Source organism: Lemur catta, chromosome 12, assembly GCF_020740605.2.
Source record: "Lemur catta isolate mLemCat1 chromosome 12, mLemCat1.pri, whole genome shotgun sequence".
Lineage (NCBI taxonomy): Eukaryota > Metazoa > Chordata > Mammalia > Primates > Lemuridae > Lemur > Lemur catta.
Window position 1 is genome coordinate 8560028 of NC_059139.1, and position 26705 is coordinate 8586732.

The following is a 26705-nucleotide window of genomic DNA, read 5'->3' on the forward strand; positions in this document are numbered from 1 at the left end:
GAATTTCTTTTAGACTTTCTTAAAAGAAAAATTTCGCGCAGGATGTGCCTGTGTTTTCTAAGAAGCAGAAGGAGAATTTACCACCTATGTCAGGCAGTAGAGGTGAGTAGGACTCTTGTGGGTAGCAGGGTCTGTGCAGGAGCCTTTCCAGACGAAACCATGCAGAACACAAAACTTGATTTTGATGTGTTCCCACCGCCAGGTTTAGTCTCTACCCCTGCAAAGCATTCTCTTTTCTCTTCCCAAGCCTTTCCAGGCAGCGTGCTGTCCTACTATGCTTTGGATATACCACGTATTTTGTAGTATATCTGCTGCGATTCCCCAACTGGCTGATCATTCACCACATTGTATACAGTAATGGACATCTTTAAAAAAAAAAGAAAGAAAGAAAACAGAATTACAGAGTTCCGTGCTTTCAAATGCTTCACAAATAAATCTGATGAAAAAGCAAACAGGTTTGGAATAAAACCTTCAAGACAAACAACAATAATGATAGTAACAACAATAATAATAATGATAACTCTCTAGTTTGTGAATTTTACTACTCTGCTGGCCACAGAGGAAAATACTTTGGCATTTTTAACCATATTTAAGTATACTTTAAAGATATTTTGTGATCTTTTAAATAGCACTTATAGATAATCACCTATCCTGAGAGACTGCAGCAACCACATAAGACTGTTACATGAGTATAGGTATTTGTAGGAGTGTCAAGGATATTAATCTGGAAACAAGAAGCCTCTGCCTCACCCACTCAACCACATTCTTGCATTCCATGGAATAGCGGTTCTTAAACTTGTATTCATAAATATTACCTGTAAACCTTGTTAAATACACAGTGTCAAGTCTCCAACTTTCAGAGAATCTGATTTGAAGGTCTGCTGTGCAGCTAAAGAATTTGCATCCTTAATTACTTCCCAGAAGATTCTGATGCAAAGTGTGCATTGCCCACAGCTCCACAACCACACACAAGTTCTGACAAAACCTATCTGCTTCGGTTTGAATGCCACCTCCAAAATTCATGTTGAAATTTAATTGCCATTGTAACAGTAGTAAGAGGTGGAGCCTTTAAGAGGTGATTAGGTCACGAGGGTGAGCCCTCATGAATGGATTAATGCCATGATCACTGAGTGGGTTAGTTACGGCAGTAGTTATCCTGGTAAAAGGATGCATTTGGCCCCTTTTCTCTCTCTCTGGCTCATACACTCACTTCTGCCTTCTGCTATGGCATGACCCTCACCAGTTACCAGCACCATGGGTTTGGAATTTTCAGAGTCCAGAACTGTGAGCCAAATAAATGTATATTCTTTATAAATTACCTGATCTCTGGTATTCTGTTATAGAACCAGAAAACGGACCAAGACACTACTTGATGATAATGGTTCTCCTCTTTGAGAAGACGGATGTAGGTGAAGAGTTGCGTGAAGTCATATTTCTGTTATTATTTTGGCCTCCTAGAGAATCTATAATATATGAAACACGACAAATAGCCTCAATGCATTAGGAGAATGTGTACTCTTAGAGTTAAATGTCAACGACATCTGGACTTAAAACCGAGCTCGATCGCATTTTAATTGTGGGAGCTGAGACAAGTTATTTCACCTTCTAAGACTATAGTTTCATCATTTATAAGATTTTTAAAAATTTCTTTAAAATGAAAACAAAACAAAGCTGTCTCACAGATTTGTTACAACAAATAAAATACTTTGGTGAGAGGGACAAAAACAGTGCCTAGTGTGTAGTAGGCATTTTAAAAGTTTATTTAAATACCTTTCCATTTCTTCTGTCACCTTAACTTTTTCCATTTTAAACCTACACTACTGGCTTAATTCTGATAAAAATTGCTTTCCACTTAACTCTCTTCTGAAGCAGTTGTGAGAAGATTAAAGTTGACACTTTTCCTGACTGCATGCAATTTTGACTGTCCAGTCAATTAACATCCAGACTCAATCGTGTATAAATGGGGCTTACAGTTATGTGTTGAGATCTCTAACCCCAAAGGGTGAATATAACTCTTCTTTTAAAATACAACAAGCATTCTTTAGGTGACGAGGTACTGATGCTCTGTTTTTTTCCAGTGAGTGGGACTGTGATTGCCTTTCTTGGATGAAACGTTTTATAGAGTGATATTCTGATATTCTGCTTTCAGAGTGTAGTTGGAAAACGAACTCTTTAACCTTCCTTTGGAATCAGGCCCCTACCGGGTGAAAGAAGGCTGGTAATCACGGCTGTATGGGATAGTGGACGGCTCAGGGGAATAATTGGTGAGGAAAGACCAAGTCTTTTAGCTCCAGGTCACCAAGTCTAATATATACCAGGCCAGCCGTGATCAAAGGTGTGAGATATTTATATGTTCTTTTTTGGGTTTCTGCTGGAGAGAGGGTTTATGTCAGAAAAACTTCACAAAGGGCAGCATCAGCACAGAAGCCACAATTTAATTGAAGAAGAACAGCCTGGAAGAACAGCCATCATTTCATCATTATAAGCTGCCAGCTACGGTGAGGGTGAAGACAGTTCTGCACAAATTCCCTGCCTGACAAGAACACCTGCCACTGAATGACCAGCGTGCACGAGGTAAAAGGAACCGAGTGTCCATGATCCAGCAAGTGGACAGTGAAGTCTGTCCACTTAGCAAAGACCTTGTTACCAGACGTTTGCACAGTAGATCTTACACATTAGATAATTAACATCCAAGGTGCAATTGCCCAAATATGTGCCTGCAATTGTTCAGGATTTCAAGATTCTTAGGTAAAATTTCTTCATCCCTCCATGCTCTCTGGCATCAGGCATTATTCTAGTCCTCCCCACCTCATTTTCTAAGGAATGGTGGTTGATTGTTGCTCTTTGTAATGTTCTCTCAATAAATTGGGAGAGTTTGTGTAATTTTGGCATTCCTGTGACTATTGATCCTAGACAACAATGCCATTGATGAAAATATATCAAATATAGCTCGTCTCCAGTTGGAAATAAATACTTTAGTGCTAAGAGGTGGTTATTATGTCATGGAAATGACATTGAAGACAAACGGGCCTAGATTTGAATTTCTACTCAGTATTTACTAATATGTGTAGAAACTTATGAAAATTAGCTTAACTTTTCCAAATCTTAGTTTGTTTCGCTTGTCAAATGGCCATGAAAATACCTTTCTCAAAGGGTCATTGTAGGAATTTGATAAAATAGCATGTATAACATGTTTCTTAAAGTATATGTTTTAGCTGCTTTTGTCTCACACACACACACACACACACACACACAAAATAACTATGTGAGATGACAGATATGTAAATTCACATCAGTATAGTAATTATTTTACTATCTATATGTATCCCATAACATAGTGTGGAAAACCTCAGGTATACACAATAAAATATATTTTAAAAAAGGCATATTTCATAAACGACACTCAAGAAATGTTAGATTCTTTTCTTCCATTGGGAAATGTAAAAATTAGCACAAATTTTTTTGCAGTTTGATCATATATTGATCCATTTGAATATGTGAGACATTGTATCAGTGAGTCTGAGATTTCCCTCTTCATGAGGGGTGCAGGCCTGCCCAGAAAGAGCAAGTTCTATCAAGTGAAGAAGAATGTCTTCTCATTAGAGGTCACAAAATATTGAATAGAAAGGTTGAAGGAAGCCCAGTTAGAAAGTATGAGAAAGTAGTTTGCTGGGTTGGCCAAGACCATTTTCTTGGGAATGATTGACAAGCTTATCATAAGCCTTTATATTTAATATTTTATGCACACACAAATTGGTCATCTTATCAACAATCAAGTGCATAAAGTTAAATAATTCAAGTAATGGTTGGTTAATTCTCTAGACACAGTCAGGAACAACTATACCAGGACAGTGAATATCTTGCTGATAATCACACTGGTATCATGGTACCATAGGCAGTGATAGCCTGTTGCATGGCCTCAATGAGCCATTTAATTTATTTGTAACTAACATATTTGATTAAATACATAATATTCAGAATAATTTCCCTCTATAAAGCTATCTGAATATTTTCTGTTGTTAATTAGAAAGATAATTATAATTTTGCTTCTTGTCCTATGACATTTCTATTGTTGTAGTTGACAATTTATTTCATATTCTAAGTAGCAGTTGAGTCTTGCAGAGGTATTGTAGTTGAGTTGTTTTATGTTGCATCATTTACTTCATTAATAATATTGCCTAATAATTTTCAGTTTCAATATTGTATATGAGTACTACCAATAGCAACATAAGTAATAGAAGAACACAGCTTGATGTTCCAATGCCAGGTTGATTTTACAGCACAGACAATACAATTGGATTACTGCTCCCCTGCCAAGTAAACCCAATAAATTTTGACAAGAAAGTCACTATGAATAAATACATGCCCCCATATTTATTCTGTTCTGACTATAAATACATTTTTAAAGAATATAGAACATTTTCCTTGACAGCATCCTTGACGTTTTAGCTACCAGTTTATAAATCATCTAGGAATTTGACAGAGTTACAATATTAAAGTGTCTGTGTAGCATGTAGAAATGGAACATCCAAACCAACCTTGAAACTATAGAAAGATAATATTATATGAAATGGCATTACCGTAATTTAGTGGAACTTTTTTCTAGTATGGAAAACTTCCAGAATCAATCAGTCAGGAAAAGAACTTGCTCTCACTCAGTGTCTTAGATATATATTTTTCCCTGCTTTTCTGTTACTTGGTATAGGCATCAGGATTGAGCAGTATTTTTTTCAGAAGTAGGATGCATTGGCTAACATAAATAGATTCATTAAATTAACCTGTATTGAGCATCTATATGTAAGAGTCTATACTAAGCTCTTAAGTATTTTCAAATATAAATTAGACACAGTTCCTTGACTTGAAGAAATTTAGTGCCTGTTATTGGCAAACGTGCACACTCTTAATGGACTTTTAGAGTCACAGTATTTGGCAGAAACATAGTCTATTGCCCACTGGTTGGGTGCCCACTCACAAATACTTCTTTAAAAATATAATTCCAGAGTGGATAGAGTTACTTTGATCAGAAGAAAGAGTGTTTCCTGGTCCCCAAATCAGGAAATAAATTAATCGATAGAAATTAATTGTTTAATTTCATTTTTGGTTGTCATTGATTTGTCTAAGATTAGGCATATGTCTCTGTTCTGACTGATAAAATTGAGAAAATCTGCTGAAGAAACTTATTCCTGTTAAGTCAGAAATCATGAAGGATCTGAGATTTTGTCTACTTTCAAGCTAACAGGTTATCCTTGCACATTTTATATATATTTTCTAACAAAAACACACAACCTCTGGGTCAAGGAAATATATCATTTAATGTGATGTCAAAATGCAGCAGCCTGAGAAGTACTCTGCACTGTTCCCTAGATCCCATTTCTCACAAGACAATGTGATGACACCCGGATGTTCACGTGCATGTGCAGTTGGTTGCACCCCAGGAGAGGAACCCCCAAAATTCTGAGATTTGGAGCTTATATAGGAGAGCTAGCAATCTGCCCATCCTTTAATCAGAATGTATATGTATATGTCTATATATATATATAGAGAGAGAGAGAGAGAAAGAGAAAGAGAGAGAGAAACAGAGGCAGAGAGAGAGAGAGAAATGGAGATATCAACCTTATCTTTATCCTAGAATGTAAACACTTCCTTTCTGGGGAGAATAGGGGAACATATTTAGGTTTACACCTTAGAACATAAGCAAATGTATCCAGATGACACGGAGGAGGACATCTGGAGTCTTCTAGCTTTCAAGGCCTTTGCTTTTCAAACATGACCTTTGTTCAGAAGACCCAATTTTGCAAACCTGAAATACTGATAGAAAACCGTCTCTTAGCAGCTTCCTGTCCTGTGCAAAAAGACAAAGTCTTCCAAAATGAAGGTCTTTTTTCCTTTTTCTTTTCTTTCTTTCTGACAATTATATGTAATGCTTGGAGATACAAATACCATTTGAGGGCCATGAGACAACAAGCATGTTGGCAAAAGTCAGCATGCTGAGGATGATAGAAGAGAAAGATAAAAAGAATTTTAGCGCCTCATTATGTTGCTAAGCATTTGAATTTATGCTTATATAATTCAGAAACTGTCTGCGTCTGGATTTAATGTCATTTGAGTAGAACAAACCCTTATTTGGTTAAGGTATGTTAATTTGGGTCTCCTGTTACTTGCAACTGAAAGCATTCCTATATTATGTGCAGCATTTGAGGAGAGACACCAATGAACAAGCACCTCATCTACCCTGAACAAACCTCTAGTAAAATAGATAATAATAGTGAGTATAATATGTTTTAGGAACATGTATAACATGATTAGTATATAATTTCCCTGTTTTCACAATGGAGGCAACCTAGGCTTAGCAAAATTAGGTAATAGGAATTGGAGGAAAGTAAAACATGTAAATATTTAAAGTCTGTGTTTTTACTCACTCTACTATGTACAAGCACCTCCTGCTTTCCTCATAGTTTATAAAAGAAATAAGTTCATCCTTCTCATGCAATGACCCATGCCCCACACTTTGTCATAACACTTGTCCCCCTTTAAAATATTCCACTCTTTGTGGTATTGCCTCTAGACTCATTTATTCTCTTTTAAGTAGCAGCTCAACTATGACTCACTGGCCCTTTTGTACACATACCCCCTCCATATATTATATGTGGAAAATGCAGTAATCTGGAAGCAATGCCATGACCCGGGGGATGATACACGTGGTTGGAATATCAGACTGGTGGCAGATAGACGCTTGGGACGACATAAATTCACCGGACTCAGGCAGCTATACTTTGCCTTTGCGCAGAGTAATCTGTTGGTTCTTCTGTACTCAGTGGAGCATTAAATAACCAGAAGGGTTAACCTGTTTCTGAATCATTTAATTTCTCACAGACTAAATCCCATTACAATAAGCACCTAATCCCTATAGTGTATAAAAGCTTTCCAAATCCCACTAGGCCAAGGCTCACAAATTTCAAGTTCTTCTCAACATAACAAAATGTCAGTGAAACAAGATAATTAATCCCCTTAAGGTATGCATTGATTAAACAGAAATAGCAGGAGATGAGGAGATGGCAGGAAATGTTCCAGTTGGCTGAAATGTGTGTTGACTGAAGCCACACAAATAAGCAATGGAATTAGAGACTTAGAGAGGTTTGCTGGTGGCCTTCTCGGTCATCCTGGCTATTGCCACAAATAAGCTCTGGCTGGCACGTTCACCTAGAACAGTACAGGACCTTTCATGCTTCTTTGTTTTGTTTTAATTTCCATTGTGAACCAATAGTTTCATAAAATACAAAATATAATAAATATTAATTGCTATAAAATAAAATGAAAAAACAAAAACATACAAATAAGCTCAAAGTGTTTAATATTATTTTCAATAAATGTCAATAAATGTAGAACAAACATATAAATAAAAATAAAATTACTTAAGAACCATAAATCTTATTTATGTAAAATATGCATATAGGCAATTAATAGAATTGCTATTACATATAACTTTTTGTCATTCTACAAACATAATCAATCAGAAATTATAAGTGAAGTAATAACTCCCCATATTAAATGCCCATACATAGCATTTAAATTAACAGCATCTATAACGATATTTAAAGTTTTTAACATGACAAATGAGCTTGCTTATTGCTGCGTAACTTAAAAATCTTAGATTGATCACCAGACTATTTCTATGGTAATGTATATAAACTTTTTATGGTTTTGTTTGAAAAAAACATTAATCCTGGAGAATTCAACATCACAGAGGTATATTGATGTACGAAGATAAGATCTGAAAGCAATTTCTTGGAATAAGTAAATTCCAAGAATTTATTGTATAAAGTTTGGGTTCAATTTAAATACTCTTTTGATGAAAACAAACAGATTCTAGGTTTTGTATACTTTTTAGCTGCAGCTGACAAACCCAACTGAAAATACCACACATAGTAATGAGCTCCTACTGCATGTGATCACTACAGAGTTTGTGCCACAAGGACCTCTCAATAAAAGATCAGCATAACTCAATCTATCTACTACTCTTAAAGGGTTTAAAAAAGTACACTGATCATATGTTGAAACATACCAATAACATCAAATTGCTATAAATTTTCTAAATACTTTTAAAACATCTATGTAAGTTGTCAGTGAACCACCACTATCCCCCAGCCCCCACTGAGAAGCATTGATCTAGAGAGAATGCAATGGTCTTACTAGAACCCATACTACGAAAGTCAAGCTGTTACTTAAAGCGCCAACAGTCGGCATTTCTACAACCTCCAGCCTTTTTTCATAGGGAGCTTCTATCCTTTCTTCTCATTTTCAACTTTGTCTCATCTCCACTCTATCTGACTAAACTGCGTATTTGCACTAGAGTCTTAGAATGTAAACATTTAAGGAGGGACCAGGTATTTCCACAAGAGACGAACTAAAGAAAAACTCTTATTTATGGACCACTAGGTGGCAGCAGATAGGAAAGGCATGAATGATTTGGACCAGCTATTCTCTAATTAGGTAAAGCCACCTTGGTTCTGACAGGTGCTGTCAGGAAAAGGCCCCCTTACAGTCACCCTGGAGAGGATTTAATTTTCTCAATTCAGGATAAGAAGACTACTCTTTCATTGTTCCTTCTTTTTCTTCGTCTATTATTCTATCTTCAATTAACTTTGCCCTTCTAAATGCTCTAGGTGGGATTTGGGACTAATTATTGCAGAATTTGAGACATTTACATCCTGTGACCTTTAATACTAGCTGGGTAATTGAATTGGTTGGGGGCTTCACAAAACTGGCTGTGCAAAATAGTAAGTTCTTCTTTTATTTCTTTATCTTGCACGTAATGAAAAAGCACTTCCAATATTACTCGCTGCATGGTGTACAACATCCTTAAGCATGTCTTACTCTATTAAATACAAACAGTGGCTCTGAGCTACTTGAGTAGCTTAACTCAAGGCAGGTAGTTGTACATTTCTTGGTTTTGGTATAATTTTTAGCTCATTGTATATGTAGCTCTTTGAAGTATGCATTCAGCCACTGTAATGCTAAGGTGCGATATGGAGAGTCTTGGCAGTTGGAAAGAGCTGCATTGTCATGCACGACATTCAGAAAACAAAGCCAAATATCCCTTGCAAAGCTGTGATGTCTCCGTGATCGCACTTTAACACAGAGTGAGTCCCTTTAGAATCTTCTAACTATTGTTTATTTTATTTGGAGGGGTTTGAGCTGTTGAGATAATATGTTTGATCCTAATTAGCCTTGGCTAATTGGAAATTAAGCTGATTGGAAAGGAAAACAAGCCCAGTTTATATTCTCCCATAATTATTTATTCAGGATTCCTCATAGTCTGCAACAGCTCCACAAGTCCACCTTTTTCTCCCCATTTCTGTATTATAAAAATTGTTATCTTAGTCTTTAAAAGTCATTCTCATTATTTGACAGTATGTATATTGCAAAAGCAGCAGATTCTATGGCTCATGATGAACAGAAGTGTTTTATTTCATCTGACTCCAGGTTAAAAATGCACTGTGAAATAGATATTTGCATTTATTTTCATGAACACATTCCTGGAATAAATTACTGCATATCTATGAAGTGCAGATGGGACTCCTGGTTTCGAAAGGTTCTTAGAATGCTTTTCTGGAAGCAAATAAATTGTACTTATTTTACATATTATTTTATATGTCATACTGAATGAAAATTTGAGTTACAAAAGTATTATAATTTAATGTTTCCATATATTTGTTGGGTAGATAATTTTAGTCTTCACAGACACAGTTAGTGATTCTATCAAGTAAAAACTAATTCCTGCACTTAAACTATTTAGTTACAATCATGACAATTTCATTTTATGAAAGACTATCAATGTCAGATACTTGTTAGGACAAGTATGTAGCTACTCAATTATAAAAGTATGTGATGTTATTAAATGAAGTTTTCAAAAGACAGGACCTTCTCTCTTATGCATCAGCCCACCTACTAACCCAATGCTCATATTAAATTCTGTGTTTGCCCATAATTTCCTACCTCTAAAATACTAAGTAATGTAGAACATCAAGACAGCTCCCTAATACATGGAAAGAAGTGATAAAATGGAAGATTGGTTCTTTTTACAGCAGGTCAGAGAAAGCAAAAGTGAAAATTCACTGATGCTCAATATTAAATCTCTCTCAAGCTCCAAATTTATCATTTAGTACTTCAATTAAAATGTTTTTACCTCTCTGCTTCTTAAACTTTCACCATTCCAGTCTTCTTCAGCATTAGTCCTAGGTTTTTTTTTAAATCAATTTTAATGAGAGAACAAAAAGAGGAACTCAGTAAAGGAAACTTTTTATCCACAAAGTCAAGAAAGTATTGTGCCCAAGGTAAGGAAGGGAATTTTAGGTGTAGCCTCATTAACAAAACATGATGAGGTAGAATACTGTATGATAAAATGAAACTCCTTAGGAGAAAATGCCAACAAGCTAACATACCAGATATCAACTCTTCCATGCAATAAAATAAGTAGAATTAACAAACATTATAAAACAAGAATTTCCATCCACTAACTTGTTATTTTACAAACATCATTTTTAAATTCCAAAGGGCCCATTATTGAACCAATTAATAACTGGGTGGTCCACTGATTAACTGTAAGTAAAACACGCCAGTCAAGTTAAATGTGCTTCTTTTGCAAGCAACTTAGTGAGAGACAAAAGATGCCCAGGTTGGACAGTAACTTTGTTAATATTAATCCAAGCACTGTCATTATAAAGATAGGGATATTCAGAAAAATGATGACTAAATTTCCAAGTAGTAGAAAAAGCAGAGATAGATCACCAGTCAATGACTCTTCTTCTGGTCCTTTTTTCCTCTATATTTTGTCACTCTTTAAATTGCTGTTCTCCAACAAAATTAAAATGATAACTAAACTCATGGGCTTCTCTCTTCATCATCACTGCTGCCTCTCAACCATAATTTAGAAGCAAGAGAGTAAAGGAGAGAAAGGGATAGTCATTAAGCATTTACTGAATGCATATTGTACTAGGCACTCTTTCAAGTACTTACATCATAAAATAATTACACTGCCCTATAAGTTATATATTCACTAATTTTGTTTATTGATAGAGAAAATGAGACTCAGTAAAATTACAGTGCATTGCACACGACCATAAGAGTACTAAATTCTACACCTAGGATTCAATTTGTGATTGACTTCAAAATGAATTTTCCAATTTTTTTAAAAAGGAGCTAATATAAGGATCAGGGTTTGATAAATTATCTGGAAGCTGAAAAACTACTTCATGGTACTTCCAAAGGAAAATGCCCTTAGTCATAAGGTAGAGACAGACAGAGTACACTGCAAGCTGACCTCATCTCTTTTCCCCATTCTATGGGACAAAAAATGTCTAAGTGTCTGTGTCTCAGGTCATGGGAAAGGTAGAAATTACTTGGTCAAGCTCCTAACTGACAATATATTCAGTACAATGCAAATGGTTAGGTTTCTATCCTGTGTATTTGTCTAAACTGATTCTCTAAAGCCTACATATCAATGGAGAACTGGTATTTTTGCCACTTGCACTCCATGATTACCCCAGCAGTAAAGCCATGTGATCCTGGACTTTTCTTTTTTGGAGAATTGTTTTATTATTGATAAAATCTCATTACTCATTATTGTTCTGTTAAGATTTATTTCCCTGGTTAAATCCTAGTGGGTTGTATTTGTCCAAGAATTTATCCATTTTCTCTAAGTTTTACAAATATTAATAGTTGGCATATAGTTATTCAAAATAGTTTTTAGTGACCATTTATATTTTTGTGGTATCAGCTGTAATGTCTCCTTTTCCACTTCTGATTTTGTCTGGGTTTTCTCTCTTCTGTTCATAGTTTGTCTAGCTAATGGTTTGTTGATTTTGTTTATCATTTCATTAAACAATTTTTGTTTCATTGATCTTTTGTATCTTTCTTAGTCTCTTTTGTTTAGTTCTGCTCTAATTTCTTTTATTTCTTTTCTTCTACTAATTTTGGTTTGTTCATGCTTTTCTAGTTCCTTGAGGTGCATCATTAGGTTGTTTGTTTGTTTGAAATTTTTCTAATTTTTTATGTAGGCATTTATTTTTTTAAACTTTCCTCAGTACTGCTCTTACTGTTTCCCGTATGTTTAGGTGTGTTATGTTTCTATTTGTATACGTTTCAAGATTTTTTTTTAATATTTGTCTTAATTTCCTCATTGATACTTTGTTCAGAAGCATGTTGTTTCATATCCATGTATTTATAAAGTTTCCAAATTTCTTATTATTGATTTCTGTTATTGTTCCATTGTGGTCTGAAAAGATACTTGATATTGTTTTGCTTTTTTTCAAAAAATTGTTAATGCTTGTTTTGTAGCCTAACATATCATCTATTCTTGAGAATGGTCCATTTGCTGATGAAAAGAATGTGTATTCTGCAGCTGTTTGATGAAATGTTCTTTGAATGTTTGTTTGGTCCATTTGATCTATAATGTAGTTTAAGTTCAATGTTTTCTGGTTGATTTTCTGTTTAGATGATCTGTCCAATGCTAAGAGTGGGTTACTGAATTCCCCAAATATTAGTGTATAGGATCTATCTCTCCTCTTAGCTCTAAGACTATTAACTTTATTTATCTGGGTGCTCTGGTGTTGAGAGCACATATATTAACAATTGTTATATACTGTTGCTGAATTCATAACTTTTTATTATATAATTACTGTCTTTGTCTCTTTGTATTTATTTTTATTTCACTGAATTATATTACAAGAGATAAATAAAAATGGATCCTGAGAAGCTAATCAGTTCCTAGGAGCTCTCGAGATTATCAGTGGATTTCTCAACAGAAACTTTACATTCTTTCTCTCTCTCTCTCTCTCTCTCTCTCTCCATACAAACAAGTACAATGGACTCCAACTAGGATGAACCCAAAGATGCCCTTACTGAGGCACATTATACTCAAAGAGAGTCAAAAATCAAAGTCAAAGAGAGAATCTTGAAAGCATCAAGAGAATAGCAACTCATCATATACAAGGGAGCTCGCTTAAGATTATCAGTGGATTTCTCAACAGAAATATTATAAGCCAGAAGGGAATGGGATATTATATTCTATAGGCTAAATGTAATTAAAAAAAAAAACCTGCCAAACACAAGCACTATATCCAGCAAAACTGCCCTTCAAAAGTAAATAAAAATTTCCATAAAACTAAAGCTGAGGAAGTTCACCACTAGACACACTTTACAAGAAAGTCTAAAGGGAGTCCTTCAAGTTGTTTTTTTTAATTAATAGACTTTGGATTTTAGAGCAGTTTTAGATTTGCAGAAAAATTGTGCAGAAAGTACAGAGTTGTCATAAACCTCCCTCACCACTCCTTCCCACCCCAGTTTCCCCTATTACTAAGATCCTGCGTTGGTGAAGTACACTTTATACAATTGATGAGCCAACATTCATATATTACAAATAACTAAATTCCATAGTTTACATTACAATCCAGACTTTTTCCTATATATTCTATGAGTTTGGGCAAATGTATGAGACAATAACATGTATCTACCATTTCCTGTGGAAAAGTTTGATTGCTCTAAAAATTCCCTGTGTTTTCCTATTAATCCCTTCCTCACTTTCTCCCAACCCATGGCAACCACAGCTCTTTTTACTGTCTCCATAATTTTGCCTTTTCCAGAATGCAATATAGTTGGAATCATACAATATTTAGTCTTTTCAAATTAACTCTTTCAATCCGCAATATTTATTTAAGAAATATATTTCATTAAAGTAAAACCATCCTTAATTACTCCACCAAAATGGGTCTCCTTGCATAACCAGATTAATAATTATGAATATTATCTCATTTCTTAGATCAAAGGATACAAAAATATTTGGTGACCTCTATTTTTACTAAATTGACATTTATAATTAAATGTTTTGTTGTATTTGGAAAAGCATTTATTTATTCATCACATTCAACCGTAATGCAGTTATTTCTTAATGTTTTCATTATATCTCACTTTACTTTTATATTTCTACTAGTGACCTCCTGGAATTGTCCTCATTATTTCTTGCATTATTATTAAAGTCTCTTACTCTAAATTCTTACCTCCTTTTTATCCCACTCTAATCAACCATGTCAGTTATTTCCGGGATATTACCTAGTATATAATTCTGGTCATGTCTTTTAACTGAATAAAAGTCATTAATGATGTCCCACTCTATGCTGAATAAAGGCCAATGAGGTGACCTCCCCTCCCCCCACCAACCCATCTTTCACTCTTGCTTTTGCCTGTAGTACTTCATTCAAGAGTTGTGTTCCCTGAGTTTGTACTACATTTTTCTGCCTTTGCTCATGTAGAACTACCCTTCTGCCTTTCTGCTTTACCTTTACAATTTTTATTGTACCTATAACATATTGCTATGGTCTGAATGTGTGTGTCTCCCCCCAAAATTCATATGTTAAAACTTAATTTTCAATGTGGGATTGAAAGATGGAGCCTTCAGGAGATGATTACCCTTTAGGAATAGAATTAGGAAAATTATAAAAGAGACCTGAAAGATCTTGTTAGCCCCTGGCCCTTCCACTATGTGAGGACACAGCTAGAAGGCACCCACCAACTTTGAAGCAGAGAGCAAGCCCGCACCAGACACTGAATTTGCTGGTACCCTGATCATGGACTTCCTACCCTCCAGGACTATGACTAAAATTTGATACTCTTTATAAATTACCCAGTTTAAGATATTAATATTAATATTTTATTATAACAGCCTGAACATACCAAGACAAATTCACTACAAATGCCTAAAGCAGGAACACACACATATACACACACAACTTTTTAAACAACAAAAATGTGATCATATTAATAGTAGTTTGGCTATAAGGAGAAGGAGAAATATAAAGGAATAACTGAAGTATACTATCAATCTAGTTTTTCCGGTTTTTAAGATGGTAAAGCCTGGAGCATTCTTATGTGCCAGGGGAAAGGGCCACCAGAATCAAAAAACCATTGTTAGGAGATAAAATTAGAGACATCAGCTCTTTGTAGGCAGAAAGTACAACATAGAATTAGGACTCAAAGTCTACAATTCCCACAGATGATTATTCATTGTCTTTTTTAATGGATTATCTTCTTATAAACTGATTCAGATTTCTTGGTATCTAAATACTAAATAATCATTCAAGTTTTCAGCGATCCAATTTAGTGATCCTCTTCTGCCTTTTTTTATTTTTAAATCTACTTTATTGAATTATCATCTGCATAAAGTGAAATTCATTAATTTTACCATACAATTTGATGAATTTTGGCAAATGTATATAGTTATGTAATGATATGAAACATTCTCATGACCTCAAAATTCCTTTTTACCTTTTGCAGTCAACCTCTCTGTCTACTCCCTGAACAGGCCAATTACTGATCTACCCTTTATCCCTATATTTTTCCTCTTGGAGAATTTTATATAAATTAAATCATGCAGTATATAATAGATAGTCTCCTGTATCTGGCTTCTTTCACTTTGCATAGTAGTTGCATGCCTCAGTAGTTTGTTATTTCTTATTACTGATTAGTATGCAATTTAATGAATATGTTGCAATTTGTTTATCCATTTACCAGTAGAATGACATTTGGTTTGTTTCCAGTTTCTGGTTATTACTAATAAAGCTGCTATTAACATTCAAATACAAGTCCTTGTATGGATATATATTATAATTAATCTGGGTTAAATATCTAGAGCTAGAATTGCTAGGTCGCATGTTAAGTGTCCAGTTTTATTTTTAAAAAGTGCAAAATTATTTTTCAAAGTGGTCGTACCATTTTAAAGCATCCCTACCTGTAATTTATGAGAATTCTAATTGTTCCACATCCTATTAACTAGATATTTTATTCATATTTTATGATTAATTTATATATGTCTGTATGTATAGTTCTATGCAATTTTATCACATATAGATTTGTTTAATTACCACCACAATCAAGATATAGAAGTGTTTCACACCACAAATTAATTCCTCCATGCTGTTCCTCCATAGTAGCTCCTCCCAACATTGGTAAAGAACAGTGACTCTCAAACAGCCAAAGGTTTTGTTTTTGTTTTTGTCTTTTTTTTGAGACAAAGTGTCGCTATGTTGCCCTGGGTAGAGTGAGTGCCATGGCATCAGCCTAGCTCACAGCAACCTCAAACTCCTGGGCTTAAGCAATCCTACTGCCTCAGCCTCCCGAGTAGCTGGGACTACAAGCATGCACCACCATGCCCGGCTAATTTTTTCTATATATATATTTTTAGTTGGCCAGATAATTACTTTCTATTTTTAGTAGAGACAGGGTCTCGCTCTTGCTCAGGCTGGTCTTGAACTCCTGACCTCCTCGAGCGATCCACCCGCCTCTGCCTCCCAGAGTGCTAGGATTACAGACATGAGCCACCGCGCCCGGCCAAGTATCTTATACTCTTTACACAATTAAAAATAGTATTTTTTTAATTTCAATTTCACATAGAGGAGGAAATTTTCCTACAGCATCATCTGTTGCTCCAGAAATTTCACAATAGTTTATCATCTATAGTGGGTTGAATAATGCCCCCCTCTAATTCACGTCCACCCAGAAATTCAGAATGTGACCTTATTTGAAATTAGAGTCTTTGCAGATGTAATTAAGGTACGGGTCTTGAGATGAGATCATCCTGGATTATCTTGGTGGGCCCTAAATTCAATGATGAGTGTCCTTATAAGAGAAAGAAGTGAAAACAGAGAAACACAGAAGGAAAAGGCCATAGAGAGGCGGAGGCAGAGACTGAAGTTGTGCAGCTACAAGTCAAGGAACTCCAAGAATCGCCAGAAATCCTAAAAGCCAGGAAAGAGGCGTGAAACAGATTTCCCCTTAGTCCCACCAGAAAGAATCAAGCATGCTGACCCTTTAATTTCAGACTTCTTCCCTCCAGAACTGTGAAAGAATAAATTTCTATTGTTTTAATCCACCCAGCTTATGATAATTTTATATGGTAGTGACAGGAAATTAATACATCACCTACCCATGGCAGCAATTTCCTAATGAAGACAGAAATTCTGGGTTGCTGAGAGATGATAGAGTAGACAAGCCCTATTTTTAAGTTACAATAAAATAAATATTATCACAGCAAAAATAAAAAATCTCAGTCATCTAATAAAAATGCATCCAGATCATCTATATCAAGCTTAGGAGGAGGACTTTTGTCACTTTGGAATATCTCTTCACTGCAAAGTTGAACTGAAATATCCTCCAGGCATCACTCTTTTCCACAGGGATTTTAGAACAACTTCACATTTCAATGAAGTCAATTTCTCTGTGTCCCACCTCAAATTGCAAGTTTCCTCAGGTTTGAAACAAATGATATTTTATTCAAAATCAAAATTGTATTTTTATGACACCAGCATCACATCATCTTGGTATCACATCTTTTACCAGTGCTCATTAAGTTAATTGAACACTGTTGAAAGCAATCAAAAATCACTCTTTACAAGGACTGGTTTTGAAACTATAATGGTAAAGGTTAGTTTTGATAAACTTCTTACTATTGAGAGAAAACTTAATATTGTTAATGTATTACTAAAAGTTAATGTTGAATCTTAACTCTTTTCCATTATCCTCTTGCTGGTTTTCCCTTTCTGCGTTGGTCGGAACCGGAGGAGACAGGATGTTGGTTCAGGCTAACAAACAGCAAGGCCCACGGGCCACACGGTTCCAAATGCGGGAAAAGATCTAAACAGCCATTTTCAGGCTGCCAACCTATGGCTGCAAAGTAACAGTAAACAGTTATTCTGTGCCTCAGACCCTCCAAACTCTGTTCTCTGTATGAGAAAAAAAAAAGGAAAAAGGAAAGAAGAATGAAGCTTATAATGACCAAAATCCAGAGCACAGACAACACCAAATGCTGATGAGGATATAGAACAACAGGAATTCTCATTTACTGTTGGTAAGAATGCATAGTAGTAAAGCCACTTTGGAAGACAGCTTGGCACTTTCTTACAAAATTAAATATACATTTACCATATGATCCAGGAATAGCTCTTTTGGCTATTTACCCATAGGTGTTGAAAACTTATATCCACACAAAAACCTGAATGTGAATGTTTATGGCAGCTTTGTTCATAATATCCAAAACTTGAAGGATCTAAGATGCCCTTTAGTAGGTAAATAGATCTATAAATGGTACATCCAGACCATGGGAAATTATTCAGCACTAAAAAGAAGTGAGCTATCAAGCCATGAAAATACGTGGAAGAAACATAAATGCATATAATAAGGGAAAAGAACCAATCTGAAAACGTCTACTTTCTGTATGATTCCAACTATAGTCATGCATCACTTAATGACAGGGATGCCTTCTAGGAAATGTGTCATTACACAATTCTGTCATTGTGCAAACATCATAGGGAATACTTAATACAAACCTGATTGGTACAGCCTACTACACATCTAGGCTATATGGTATAGTCTATTATTCCTACAGCATATTACTGTACTGAATATTAAAAGCAATTATAATAAAATAGTATTTGTATATCTAGACTTATCCAACATAGAAAAGATGCAGTATTAAAATCTTATGGGGCCACAATTATAATATGCAGTTGTTGACTGAAATGTCATTATGTGGCACATGACTATATAATATTTTGGAAAAGGCAAAACTATGAGGACAATAAAAAGTGGTTGCCAGGGGTTAGAGGTGAAAGGAGAGGGATAATTAGGCAGAACATGGAAGATCTTTAGGCAATAAAAATACTCCGTAAGATACTATAATTGTGAATCCATGTCATTATACATTTGTCCAAACCCATAGAATGTACAAAACCAAGAATAAACCCTGATGTTAACTCCAGACTTTGGGTAATAATGACTTGACAGTCTAGTTTCATCAGTTATAATAAATGTACCATCCTAATGGAAATGAGAGAGGGTGTGTGTGTTGGGTCAGCAGGGAAAGCTGAGAGTATGTGGGAAATCTCTATACCCTACTCTCAATATTGCTCTTAACCTAAAACTGCTTTTAACAAGTTGATTAGTAAATAAATAGATAAAGCTTATGTCTGTTCGGTGAGGAGAGGTGGGGTTAACATTTGCAAGGGGAGGTTCCCGAGATTTTCTAGCAACTTTGATTTTTTTTCTCATTCCTGATAAGTACCACACTTCCAGGTTGCTATGGTAATGCTCCTTGGCTGACTGCCCAGAAGCTGTGTAGAATCTTTATGCCTCTCAGAAAATTTAGATTATACATTTCTGCCACTTCTGAGGTTGCCAGGAGCAACATTGCATAGTACATGAAGCTTCACCTATCTTGTGGGGTCATAGAATAGGAACCAAGAGAAGTCCTAGAAACTTTTCATCTTTGGCTTAAATAAGGGCCCCAGTCTCCTACATTGTTTGATCAAATATTTTCTAAACAATGTTAGGAATTTCTCTAAGTGCTAAGAAGATAACATATGGAAAGAGTCAAAGTCACCGATCTCAAAAAGCTACATTAGGGCCAGGATAGAGAGGAGGAAGAAATAAAAAAAAAAAAAAAGTTAAGTAACATGATGGTTTGTGGGGATAGACAGTATGAACCTAAGGAACAGGGTGATTTTACACAGTTAGTGGCCTTAATGGTGGGGAAAGGGGGGTGGCACAGGGAGAGGAGAAAATCTTTGAGCTGAGATCTAAATGAACAGGAACCAGATGTGCAAAAATATGAGAAGAGCAGCCCAGCCCAGGTGAAGTGAAAACAGTGCCAAGGTCATCCAAAGACGGAGAGAAAGGCTCGGTGAGATTGGCTTTGTGTGCCAAGGGCTTTGGGTTTCTTTTTTCAGTACAATTAAAAAATACTGAAGGGCTTTAAGGAGAGAGTTACATGATCTGATTTAAGGTTATAAATGATCACTGGGATCACTCTGTCTACTCCTTGGAGACAGACTGTAAAGAGGCAGGAAAGGAACAAAGAAGAAGAAATATTAATAGCAGGCTGTTAGAAGAGCACAGGGGAGAAATGATGACTCGAATGAGGCAGTCTATGGAGACAAAAGGCTAGGCTTGAGAGCTATTGTGGAGGTGCAGTCAATCAGATTTCTTCATAGATTGGATGGCGGCAGGCAGCAAGCGAAGGGAAAGGAAGGATCCAGGGTGTCACCAAGATTGGCTTAAATCTCTGCATCAGCATATCTATCTGTGCCTTAGGCTGCTGTTCACACTTGTCTCATCCAATCTCAACAATATATCTGGGGGGACAATTCTCCATGGGTCACATTTCTGTACATCTTATGAACATGGAATTCATCTGCTCTGGACTATCTTTTCAAAGGTGTTTTTATAACAAACAGCCTTGGAAGAGAGACATGGTGACATTCTATCTTAACCACTTTTCCACCATGGCTTTCCACCAGTATTTTCTGTGTGTGGAGATTTAAGGAGACACACACTTTTATGTGAAGTTCATGCACATCAAGAATACTAGGAAAGCCCCTTTGAGAGGCAAACCAGAGCAAGATACCAAGCAAAAGTTTTATAGGTGTATATTCTGTGAAATTTTAACAAAGTTCACATTGAGAGATTCTCATCCTTCCTGAATTAAGAATGACTCATTTTTGCACCTGACCAAATTACAAAATGTAGGTCATATATTCTGATAAACCTCTTGGGGAGAGTTGATCAATTTTCAGTTAATGCTCACATTAAGTGTAATCCTATTCACTGCTATATTTCATGTAGTAAGTTGAAGTAAGTACGTGTCTTAATTTGTCCCAACCTACTTAGCTTGAGTCTTTCTATCTGGTCATAGATTTTAAACCCTGTGTTAGGTAGAATTTTAAGATGGTCCCTTGACCTTTACTTTAGCCCCTGGTGTTGCTCCTGTGATTTTGATTATGTCACCTTATATGACAAAGAAGTTTATCTCAGTGGACCTGATCTAGTCATATGAGCCCTGTAAAAGAAGAGATTTCTCTGGCTGGGGAAATGGAGAAATTCAGAGAGATTACAAGCACAAGAAGGATTCAAGACATTGTTTCCAGCCTCGAGGATGGAGGGAGCCATGTGCAAGGACCACTCAGTGAGCGACTCCAGATCTGATCTGACAACCAGGAAGGAAACAGAGACCACAGACCACAGCCCTACAACTGCAAGGTAATAAATTCTGCCAACCATCTGAATGAGCTTGGAAGCAGATTTTTATCCCCAGAGCCTCCAAAAAAGAGTCCAGCCCAGCTGTCTTCTTGGTTCTGGCCTTGTGAGACCCTAAAGAGGAACAAACTTGAGTCAGACTGGACTTCTGACCTATATAACTCCAAGATGATAAATGTGTGTCTTTTTAAGGTGCTAAGTGTGTGGAAATTTGTTACACAGAAATAAAAAATTAACACAGAACCAAGAGCCTATTGTGATAATTTCTTTCAATAATGTAGATAATATTCACAAAATATTATGATATTTGTTTTAAAAGGAATATTTACTTACTTTTTAAAAGAGGAAATGCCCAGTTGCGATTTTAGTCACGTATTTTACTTTGTTCTTGCATTGTTCATCTCATATTTTTCTGTTATGTGGTTAACAGTTCTTTAGAAAAATACTATGCATTAGTGAGCATCTTAGGAAAAAAAAAAACTTAATGAACAATGAGGACAGAATTTCCAGCAACATCACTATGTTTCCTCACAAAGCATTCAGCCCACCTTTATCTTTGGTATTCTTTGGCTCTGTGACCTGCTAAAGAAGTTTGTTAAAATCAAAGTTGGTTGATTTCTGTAAAAACAAATCAGGTGACAATTCCAACGACACATAGTAGATGTGAGGCAGTGTTGTGTGGTGGTAAAGTTTGTGGGTTTCTGGGTAGATCTGTCTGGACTCCAATTCTAGAAGGTATTAAAAAGGTTTAATATTTTAGGTACTTCCTGGAAATATGGTGAATGATCAGAAAATGCTACAATCATTAATTTCATAGGAGACCTACCCAAGCCTGGTGGCAACTAAAACACCATCTACTTGATCTAGCCAACTCTGCCACTTTTAAAACCACCGTCTGTCTCTTGTTTTACCTATTTTTGTACATAAATTCTATCTTCCAATGCTGGGACTCAAAGCCTCAGAATGATCTGAGGCAAACATTTTGAAGTTGAATGTCCTCTGACCTCTGATAGCTACCATATGTCTCAGTCAAAGTGAGCCATAAAAAAGATTCTTCTGCCAAATTTAGAGGGTAAAAGTGAAGCAGCAGGCTTTTGAGCTCACACAGGTTGTCACTGACCTGTTGTTTCACATCATCAGTGTTGAGAACACCCAGGACTCCATCTTCCCTAGATCTAACTTTGGCTCCTCCAACTCCAAGACCAGGTGTGTGTGTTTAGCTTTATGACTGAGCACTCCTTCTACAGGATGCCCACTGCAGCTAGGTCAGAGACAAGAACTCACACAGATTTCAGCCCAGCCTGGGGGCGTTCCAGCTTGTGTTTGTGAGTATCCACTTGTTCATGCTCTCTCCTGCCTTAGCTCTGTCTCCTCTTCCCTGACGTCTGCTGAGTGGCCTCAACCTCAAGCAGCAGATTTGCAGAGACTGCTTAGCTGATGTCCACAATTGTTCGCCATGCTGCAGAGAGGCAAGTAACCGAACTTTTCCACATGAGAGTCAATGAAAACAAACATTGAGATCCACAAAAAATGTAAAAGGCTGGACTAGCATCTGGGAAAGCAGTTTGTCTACCTATGTAGGAATTTCAGAAAGGGGTGAGAAAAAGAAAGAAAGGGAAAAGGCTGACACCAGGTTCTGGCTGTGGGGTGGGAAAGAAGCCAGGTAGGTTGGGAGAGGTGGCATCTCCATCACTCATATCTTAGAGTTTGACAAAATGGCTACTCTAATGAGAGTGAAAAGTAAGAGTCTATGAGCCTGTAGGAAAGAATAGCAACAAAAGAATGGCCAGAGAGAGAGAAAGAGAGAGAGAGAGAGAGAGAAGCTATTTGTGCACCCTCAGAAGCAACAGGTCAGGAGAAACATGGCTGATGGGGACAGATTTTGTGATGCCTGAAGGATGATATTCACTTACCTCCCTATTAACTGGTAGGAAGGGGTGAGAATGGGGTTCAAGTTTCAGTTAACCAGTGGGGACTGCCAACTTTCCACCTCCCAGACATATCCTCTCCCTTTTATTGAAAGGACTGTTACATCCCCTTTCCCTCCTACTAGGAAAATTTCAAGGTGAAGGTGGGCTTCAGTAGTGGAGGGCATGAATGGCTGATGCTAAGTAACTTAGATATACCCTCTTAAATAGCAGAAATCAAATAGACCAAGGCAGGGGCTTGACTGTAAGAGAGAAGAGGAGGAGGTTCAAAGTTGAAAGGAAAAATTCTCGATGTCTTGGAAATTGCCTGTGGTTGCAGTAGAGATAAAAGAGAAGAATGACAGATTATGTTTAGGGTGATGACATTTCTTCCTGAAAGTGACATAAATCACTTTTGTCTAAATATCTTTCATCAGACCAAGTTCACATGTCCACTCTTGAGTTTAAGAATGAAATGGTGTAAAATCTTCCCATGAGGATGGCAAGCTGCAGGGAGAAAACCAGCATATTTGGTAAACAATGTTGAATTCCCCAAAATCTTAACAAACTTAGAATAAAGCCAAACTACTCTTATGAAAACTTAAATTGGCCTGAGTAACTACTCACTCAAGTTATTTTAAGTACTAAGACTGTGGCAGGCAAACTCTGGAACAGGCTATTATTGTCATTTTAGTTGGTATCATAAATAAACCTAGGAGATAACTTGGCTTTAAGATTACCAAGGCAGGATCTCACACTAAAACCTTGCAGCTGGTGTGTATTAGTCAGGGAGACAGGATCAATAGTGTACACACACACACACACACACACACACACACACACACACACACACAGAGAGAGACAGAGAGAGACAGAGAGAGAGAGAGAGAGAGAAGAGGGGATTTATTAGGAGAATTGGCACTTGCAAGTATAGAGGCTGAGAAGTCCTACTCTCACCATCTGCAAGCTGGAGACCCAGGAAAGCCAGGAGCATGGCTTGGTACAAGTCTAAAGGCCTCAGAACCAGGGAAATGAACAGGTGTGACTCTCAGTCCAAGGCTGAATGCTTGGCAACCTGGGGCACTGCTGGTGGTGCAAGTCTCAGTGTCAGAAGCCTGGAGGATCTAGAGTTCTGATGTCCAAGGGCAGGAGAAGAAGGCTGTCCCCGCTGCAGGAGAGAGAGACAGTGAATTCACCTTTTCTCTGCCTTTTTGTTCTATCTGAGCCTCGATTGGATGGTGCCTGACCACTTTTGATGATACAGATCTTCCCTAGTCAGTCCACTGATTCAAATATCAATCCTGAAACACCTTAGAAATAATGCTTTGCTAACTCTCTGGGTGTCCCCTAATTCAGTCGATTCAATGCATAAAATTAACCATCATGTTGTAAAAAGTGGAAAATTAATAAATTCATCAAAAGGGCAGAGAATAGACAATGGGTGCTCAGCGGCTTGAATTAAGAACACAACCATAACACCTATGTATGTTTATTGCCTTGTAAATCACAAAGGAAAGCAAGCAAATGACATAAAGCTGGCCTGTAGGCTACCAGTTTGCAAGCCCCAGCATACCTATAACTACATTAAAATATCCTGGTGATTTGACTAGATTTGTTTTTATTTAAAAAAATAAACAGGTAATAGGTTACCAATGAACATGAGAAAGATGGCACAAATGTCCGTAGATCTTGCATAATCAAATGGTTATATGACCTTAAGTAAATAATCAAAACATTCTTTATTCATTTTTCAGCTTAATGGCAAAATAGTGTTATCATGTTCTTGGGAAGGTTATGATATGGACATATATCATTTTTTGACGGCTCTTTAGGTTGGGTACTCATTAGTCTACCATGAGATCAAAACAAGTAAATCATACTACTGCTCTACTATTAGGATGATATAGAACACCTATTAGCTATTTATGACCCTAAGGGTAGAGAAGAAAGTGAGCAGCCACCATTAACACTTAACTTGATGAGAGTCATCATTCAGCACTGCCCTGGGAATTCTCACATGCTCACAGCATTTGGGAATGCCTGAGACATGCCCCATGCTACCCAGCACATTTTTCATGAGACACTATCAGCAAGATATCAGGGCTTGTATAAGTAAGATGTTTCTTTATTTCTTTTTTTTAAATATACATAACATCTTTTTTAAGATAGACTTCACATATCATAAAAGCTACCCCTATATAATGTACAACTCAGTGGGTTTTTTATATATTCTCAGACTTGTACAACATTATCTCTGTCTTATTCCAGACAATGTTCATCACCACAAACAGATGACAGTGATCAAGAAATTAATGTGGACATTAACAAAAAAATCAATACCTACAAACTAAATAAATCCAGTGACTAATTGAATGCAACAGGCACAGGGATGTGCGTTCTATATCAGGAAATGATTCAAAATCTCCCAGGCACCAGTGTTATCTAGGAAATTATAGCCTCCTGATAGTTAATATCACTGGCCATGTGCCCAGTAGTCTAATGGCCAGATCAACCATGGAGCTTTTAAATAAAAGAAATCATACTTATAACCCTTTGGTTTAATAGTTAGAGGTTATGTTGACAACTCCCTCAGGCTCTGATTTGTTCTCTGTTGAACTTAATCTCTGTCCACAAAATGCCAGCACACACACTAGAAATGTCAAATTCCAGATCAGAAATTCCATATCCAGAGTGACTGACTTTTTTTTAATGAACTGGGGTTTCTTTTCCATTGCATTATTGTGAGTATATATCTGATGTTTCACTGGGAATAATTCAAGCATTACAATTGTCTTTCAAGCCTTTCTTAAGTCCACAAATTGATTAATGTGTAGAGATGCTTTGACCAATAACTCACCTGGAAGCTGTTTACTAAAGATTGTCAGGTCACGGGAAACCTCCATTACGGGCAGGTGGTAACCTTAATTGAAAGGAAGGAAGGAATTGTTTTGCATACAAACCTCTGTTAAGGCAGGGAGTGGATGAGATGAGAATCACTGGAGTGGGTCAAGCAGTTTGGGCCAGAGGGAATGATCACAAGAAACTGAGAAGGGCTGCCCTGCCCTCTTTGACCCTAGAGGACCTTCCCTCTCTTTTCCATCTTCCTCTCTCTTACCTTGAAAAACCAAACCTCAAATGTTTTCTTTTCTTTGCACATACACAATATCCTTTCTCATTCCTTGGTCACATTGTTCACTCTCCCTTAAGTTCACCCTTTCACCATTCCTAGCATGTTTACAAATATCACTTTTTTACTTAGTATGGTCCTTGACCTCACTACCTTCCCTATTATAAGATGTGAGATGCTCAGTTCATTCTATTCGCGTAGGACACGGACCTTGTAATAGTTCATGACTCCTCTCAATCACACTCCACCCCCCAGCTGAGGAAATCCTGCCGGCTCACCTCCAGAGGGGAATCTGACCACCTCTCACCACGTCCTCAGCTTCCACTCAGGTCCAAACTTGTGATCATGTCTTGTCTTCCAGGTGTGTTGTCCTCATACATAACCATGACCTTTGTGGATTCTAAAAATAGCAAGAGAGTGATTCCAGTGATTCTGCTCCACTGAAAGTTAGATTATTCTCATTCTAAGTAACTTTAGGTTGCTCCAAATTTCTCTACTAGGACCTTTGCACCTCACGCAAACATAAAGTCCAAAACTCCTCACGATGGCCCATTAGATCTTCCCTGAGTGCTCCTCCACCATCACTTCTCTGT

The 26705-nt window shown here is 36.7% G+C and overlaps 1 long non-coding RNA gene across 1 annotated transcript; it reads right to left on the minus strand.

The window, feature by feature from the left end:
• Positions 1 to 289: 289 nt before the first annotated feature.
• Positions 290 to 26441, minus strand: LOC123648403. The gene is made up of 3 exons (XR_006738618.1): positions 26391 to 26441; positions 1320 to 1463; positions 290 to 365 (listed from the first exon to the last, which is right to left on the minus strand). It is a non-coding gene; the product is annotated as an uncharacterized LOC123648403 (long non-coding RNA).
• Positions 26442 to 26705: the final 264 nt, after the last annotated feature.